The sequence below is a fragment of the Neopelma chrysocephalum genome, unplaced genomic scaffold, assembly GCF_003984885.1.
Source record: "Neopelma chrysocephalum unplaced genomic scaffold, ASM398488v2 Primary Assembly neopelma1_77, whole genome shotgun sequence".
Classification (NCBI taxonomy): Eukaryota; Metazoa; Chordata; class Aves; order Passeriformes; family Pipridae; genus Neopelma; species Neopelma chrysocephalum.
Window position 1 is genome coordinate 726352 of NW_020897738.1, and position 6597 is coordinate 732948.

The 6597-nt window shown below is 48.2% G+C and overlaps 1 long non-coding RNA gene across 1 annotated transcript; it reads left to right on the plus strand.

Moving 5' to 3' along the window:
• LOC113970597 lies at positions 1-1770 on the plus strand. The gene is made up of 3 exons (XR_003535219.1): positions 1-78; positions 1216-1332; positions 1503-1770. It is a non-coding gene; the product is annotated as an uncharacterized LOC113970597 (long non-coding RNA).
• Positions 1771-6597: the final 4827 nt, after the last annotated feature.

Below are 6597 nucleotides of genomic sequence, written 5' to 3' on the forward strand. Positions count from 1 at the left end.
CTGCTGTGAACCATATTCCAGCAGTAACCTTTGAAATCCATCACTTGACTGCACACAAGTGTGGTCTAAAAGGGACTTGTAAGGAGTTTGCTTTTTTTCTGGAGGATTTTTAATTATTGAAAAGAAAGAGGAATGTTTTCTGTCTTTTGCCTTTATCTGTAAACTGAGAAATGTCAGAAAAAAATCTGTCAAGATTTTGGGTGTGTCAGGATTTTTCCACCCTAGGGCCTTTCTAAGTGTTCTCTGAGCAATCTCAAAATGTCCCATAAGACAACTTACTCTGCATTTCCAAACCTCAGTCGATTCAGCCATGTTTAGGAGCTGCATCACGTACTTACAAGTGCAGTGCTGTCGTTTTATAGCAAATCTGAAGCTTGGGGCTGTGGCTGAGGTTTTTACTCAGTTCATGAAATTCAGCAGTCTTCTCCATTGAATTATATCTCGATAGAGACATGGGGAAACTATTTCCTTTGTAGTTTTGTAACTTTGTATGAAAGACTTTCTACTTGCTTGAATTGATGTGGAAAATGGATTTTAATCAACAGCATCTAATTGTCAATCAAGCAGAGATTATCCAGAGACTGATAGCTGCTGTCCCTGTCACTGGGGTGTTTGGCCACTGGGGACATTTTATTCTTGGGAGCCTCCTCTCCTCATTACCTGCTCTGGGCAGAATTCAGTGTGCAAGTTCTACCATAAACAAAGTTCTGGCACTTGAAATAGTTTAAAAGATTATAATGGTAATGTGTCAAACCCAGGTTTTGGAGGCAGAGGTTCAATGACTTCCACCTGAGGCATCACCTGCATGTGACTTGAGTGAAATCCTGATAGTCCAGAGCAGGGATCCTGTGTCTCCACAGCAGTGGCTGTTTGAGGTCCCAGCCCTTGGCAGTAGAGCTGGGATGCTCTCGCTGGTGTGAGGGGCTGTGGTTTGCTTTGCAATGCACCTGCTGACAGTCTGGAGGTATTTCTGCCACTGTGTTGTGCCTTTTTTTACTGGTACTTGTTCTGATACTTTTTCTTGTAGTCACTCTGTTTTGGTGTTCTTTACCCCACTTTTGCTAGATATGCTGTATTTTTTCAAAACCTCTCAGCAGGCACCAGCTCAGCCCTGGCTGTGCTGCTGTTACCCCTTAGGGCTGGTATCAGCCTTGAATTCCTCACTGCTGTAAGTGCGGAAAGGTCTAATTTAATTTTAAAATTTTATTTCCTCAGGTTGGAGACATGTTTCTTTCCAGAATGCCACCTACCTTGATTCTTTAAATTTTCTCTCTTAATTTACATGGCTTTCTGGTTTAGAATTGCATATCCAAGACACACAAGAAATTCAAGGTATTTGCTCAATCTGAATTTTGTAGAGTTTCTCCAATCCCAGCTAAAATCTCGATATGCTAATTTAACAGATTTCCTAGTTTCATAAGCTTGGGTTTAGCACTCTCTAGAACAGCACCTAATACTGTTGCTCCTTTTGCAAGAGTCTCTGTCTCCCTTGTTTCTCACAGATATTCAGTCCAAGGTAAATTAAGGGAACGTGATTATCAAGACTTTGAAAGACCCAGTAGTCACCAGCTAAAATGTACCATAAAAAGAACCCAGCTACGACAACAAGGGAAGTCCCTGAAAAAGGCTGGAAGCAAAATGACCATAATTGAAATCTGAAAGCAGCAACTTCATAGAGAAGTAAACGAAGAGGCGGCTCTTTGTAAATGATGATCTAAAAAGTGTTCTGGGTTGTAAGACCTCATTTCAAATGTATTCATTAAATAATATTTGAATCATTTAACAGTTTGAACTCTACTGCACTGCTAATATCTTCAGGGGATTTTTTTTCAGTAACAAAGACGCCTTTGTTCCCCGCTCAGTGCTTGGGCTGTGCCTTGGATATTAGTTGGAAACCTGATCGCCCGACATCGCTCCGAGGCTGCGAGTACAATGTGAGTCGTCTGCAACCAGGATTAAATCAGGCCCTTTGTAGGGATGCTGAGGGGCCGTGATGATGGTTATGGACAGCAGGAGGTCGTTAACCCTTTGTGCCTCCGGCGGGGAGATGGGAGGTTTGTGGGAGGCTGTCGGCGAGGTGCGGGGCAGCTGGGGCGGCTCCGTGTACCAGTGAGTAGTGCCCGAGTAATTCCTGCTGGAAAGCAAATAATGCCTTACGTGGGGTGAGTGAAATCATGTTGCCTGACCCAGTGCTTGCTGCCTTGGGATGCCACTTCACAACAGTGTGTGGGCAGGGGCACTTTGGTTTAAATTGGAAAAGTCAGGACTGTGAGCCAAGGTTCAGCAATGGCTCAGGAACACACGTCATACTGTTAAATCTTGTGAACTAACACAATAAATAATAAACACAGGAGCAGCTTTATTTGCCTGGTGGCTTTGAGTAGCGGGCTCTGCAGCCTGAAGCATCCCTCTCACCCCAGGATGTGCACTGTGCTGTCCAGCCAGGGTTGGAGCCCCAGGAACCAGTGTCCCCCAGCCCTGGGGGCAGGAAGGGGATGGGTGGCAGGAGGCAGTGGAACATGGGGGAAGCTCAGACACTCAGCCCTGGGGGAGCTTCTCCAGGAGAGACCAACCTGGTCCCTGCTGGGTGACTTCCTGCGAACCAGTGACCTCCAAACCTGCATCCAGCAGCTCCAGCACCATCCTGCTCTGCTAGGGCAGGCAGGCGCTGTCCTGCCGGTGAGGGAGGGGGAGGATGGGACCACAGAGTGTGGAGTCCCACGGGATGGCAGGATGGAGAAAGGAAGCGTCAAGGCAAGTGCTCTCATGAAGCTAATGCTTAGGGGAAATTAAGTCATCAGGACTCTATAAAATAGCCTCTGGCTCTCTACTTTCACAGTAGTTCAATTTATAAGATGATGAAAAATGAATTAACTTTGGTGGTTTGCTGGCATCACCCACAGTGAGCCAGACTTTCCACATGCTCAAAGATCGTTCCTGGTCCACCACGCTTACATAAATTCCCACCTGGTTCAATTTTAAGAAAACAGCAGAACAAAGTTGGTCATACAAACTCCACCATAAAACACTGAGAAGAGTTAAACACCGATTAGTGGTACAGAGAGGTGCCATTTTTTATTTATGCTTCACTGAGCTATTTTAGGAAACATAAAACTTTTACTGTTCCTGTAACCAAACTAATTCTGTTGTGCTGTGTATATAAAATTTCTTTTTTTTTTCTTTCCCCTCCCCAGTGAAATGTATGATCCTACGGTGTGTGTTTTTGAGATGGGAATTTGAAGGGGAAAAATAAAAGCCCAAAGCAGTGCATTGCAGTGCAGTTATCATTAATGGGAAAAAATGCTTCAGGGTTTCCTGTGTTTTTACCACTGTACAATCTCAGTGTTGTATGATTTTAGCGCTATCCTGTTTTTCAGTCATTGAAGTTAGAAAAGTTTAAATGTGTTCAGCATGTACACCAAAGTGTCCCATGTGCTGTAAAATTTTCACCTAAGTGGCATGAATGGGACCCAATATACTTAATTGGTGAAAAAAGCTCTTTGCAGGAATGGAAAAACCTACTGATGTTGTGAAAATATCACGATCCATACTAAGGGACCTGAAAATCGAAACAGGAAAGATACACAGCTACAGGTTGCAGTCGTGTAAAGAAACTAAACCAGGTGACCAACCTTGCAAAACAACCAAATGGGAAAATCCTTGTAAAGGGCTGAGTTCCCAAAATGCTCTAGATCCCTGCAGGAAGTGACTGTGATAGTTTTAGTCCCTTAACCCTGATTACTCAGTAATGCATTTTTTAAAATGGGAAGCAGGCAAGTGTCTGAAGGAGTTTGGTTCAAACTTTGCAGAAACAACATTGTTGGCAAAATTAAGCATGAAATCTTTACACTGGCAAGGTAAACTTCTCGAAAACTGAATGCAAATCAGGTTTCACAGATGAAATTGTCTTTAATCTCAATTACAAACCAGTCACTTCCAGACATTCAAGCAGAGAAGGACAAGGAGTGACAGAGGTCGGATCCCTGGAAGTCCCTACACGTCACCTTTTAGCACAATGCCCGGTGCCTCCCAGCTCAGCCATGTGACTGTGCTGGGAGCAAACCCCTGGGAGCCCAGGAGGCACATGTGTCACAGCCCTTTGCCCACAGCAGGTCTTCCTTCTGTTCTTGGGAGCTAAAGCAGGTGCACACTGACAGACACCATCCCCTCTGGAGCGATGCCTTCCCTCGGGAACCAGCTCCATGCTCGCTGCACTCGCAAGCTCATCTAATAATTTTACACGTTTGCCTCCTGCATCGGTCCTGCCACCACCTTTCACTGTAGTTTCGAGAGAGAGGAGCTGCAATGGTTTCCCTAAACTGTTCCAGGCAGAAATGCTGAAAACTTTCCCACCAGAGTTGGAAACCTCTCCTTCAAAATAATCCAATTCCTTTCACTGAATATCTCTGCTAGGAGCAGAAATCCCTGCCAAGAGAAGCCCATCAGCTCTTTTGCAAAGTGGCTGTTGGGAGCCCCTGCTCCAGCGACAGGTCCCATACCTGGTGCTGTGGGGACCCGGTGGTGTTGGTGTGGTTGCAGGTGGCACCACAGAGGATGGGGAGCAGCTGCAACTGATGTACCTGAAGCTGCACTAAGGACAGGGCACCTTTAGAGAGCTGGGAGTGCAAACACCACAGAGAATTGAGCTTGGGTTTGCTCCATGGCAGGGTTTAAGAGGCTCTTGCTAAGGGCTGGCTGGGCTAAAGTGTCTCGAGCATATGGGCTTATTTTGTGCAGTTTCTGTGGTGGTTTCTTCGTTGGATTCTCAGTGGTAATGAGCCCACACAGTTGATTGCTGGAGGGAGAAAAAAATCATTCTGAATAGGTTTGCTGAATAATTATGAACTGAGCTGAACTCTTACATTTGCTTACTAATTGTATGGTCCGTGATGTTTTATGTATGATGCATTCATTTTGTTAAAAAGGAATTTTTTCTTTTTTTGCTGAACAGCAACTTTTCTCAGTGCAAGTTAAACTGACACAGTGGAAAGAACTGGATTAAAGTCTGATGAATTGATGTTGTTTGAATTATTTTTTTAAAAACATCAGCCCCACCATTTGGTTTTCAGAGCTTGCAATATGAAACCTAAAATTGTGCTATTGTCTTGAGAGTTGAAATAAATGAATCCCCTCAACTTTGGATTTGGCAGGCACAATTACTATTGTTAATTTAGAAAATAATCCCCTGCAGCTACAACTATTTAAATAATGCCTTTCCCTGCTTCCCTGAAGATGACCAAAACCCAAAGACTGAAAGTAAAAATGTTTTATAAAATACACTTTTCACTGCTCACTACAATCGAGAGGCTTCCTTCTCCTTGTCTGGGGACTGGGGCCCTTTGTGACGCAGGGGACCCGACAGTGCCGGGCCCAGGGCCACGCTCACGCCAGCGCTCCCAGCCCCGCGCTGGACAGCGGGAGCTGCGGGGCACGTTGGCAGCCCCAGGGCGAGCTTTAGCCCAGACCACATCCCAGGTTTGAAACAGGGGCTCAGTCGCCTTCCCACATCCAAGCTGGCAGAACTCTGCAGCGGGTGTCGGACCTCGCCATTCCAAGCAACTCATTGCTTTCACTGCCAGAATATTTAGGCTGAAATTATTTCCATATTTGCCACTGTCCAGTTATAGACACGGCCTGGCTCCCACTGAAGTCCGCAGAAGGAGTGGTGCTGGGGGAGCTGGGCCAAGCCATGGGTGGACAAGCCATCGGGATTTCTCTCTCCAGAGAGCCTGCGGCGGCCCTGGAGGGTGCGGCGCCCGTGCTCCGAGAAGAATCGGGGAGGCCGCTCCCGGCGTCTCCGCCGAGCCCGAGACGCCCCCCGTCTCCGTCCCTGTCCTTCCGCGGGAGGAACGCGCGGCACTCGGCCTGCCGTCGGGGCGGACCGGGGCTCTGCCCGGCGGGGGGCGGACCGGGAGCACGGACCGTGGGGCGGAGCGGGGACTCTGCCTGCCGTCTGGGCGGACGGGGGGAGCGGACCGGGGGAACGGACCCGACGCACGGACCGGGGTCTGTGCCCGGCGGGCGCGGCCGGGGCCGGGGCCGGGCGGGCGGCAGAGGGCGCTGTGCCCGTTCGGAAGAGCCGCTCCGACGGCGCGCACGCAGGCGCAGAGGGAGCCCCGGGCGCGGGGCCGCCCCTGCCCCGGAGCCGCCGTGGGTGTGGGGTCCGGGTGCGGAGCCCCGTCGGCTCCCTCCTTTCCTCACTTTCTCCTTCTCTCCGTGGCCACCGTCCCCGTAGCGACGGGCGAGACGTCCCCTTCGTTCCTTTGTGCCACGCGCGTGCTTCATTCTCCACCCCGGTGCCGGCCCCGCAGCCCGGGTCCCGCGCACTCTCCCCCCCCTTGTCACTTCGCTAAGTAATAATTTCCACGTCCAATTCCATTTCTTCGCCAGTTCTGAAATCTCCAGGCCATCAGCAAGGAGGATAGTTCACATGAAAACTAATTACACAAAATCAATATTTAATCACAGCGCAGCATCCTGATCCTGCAGAAAAAAAATCCCGTTAAAACTCTCCTGCCATATACAAACACTCCTCGGCCGCTTATTTATAGATCTCATTTTTTTTGGTGGGAGCAATTTTCATTACTATTTCTTTAA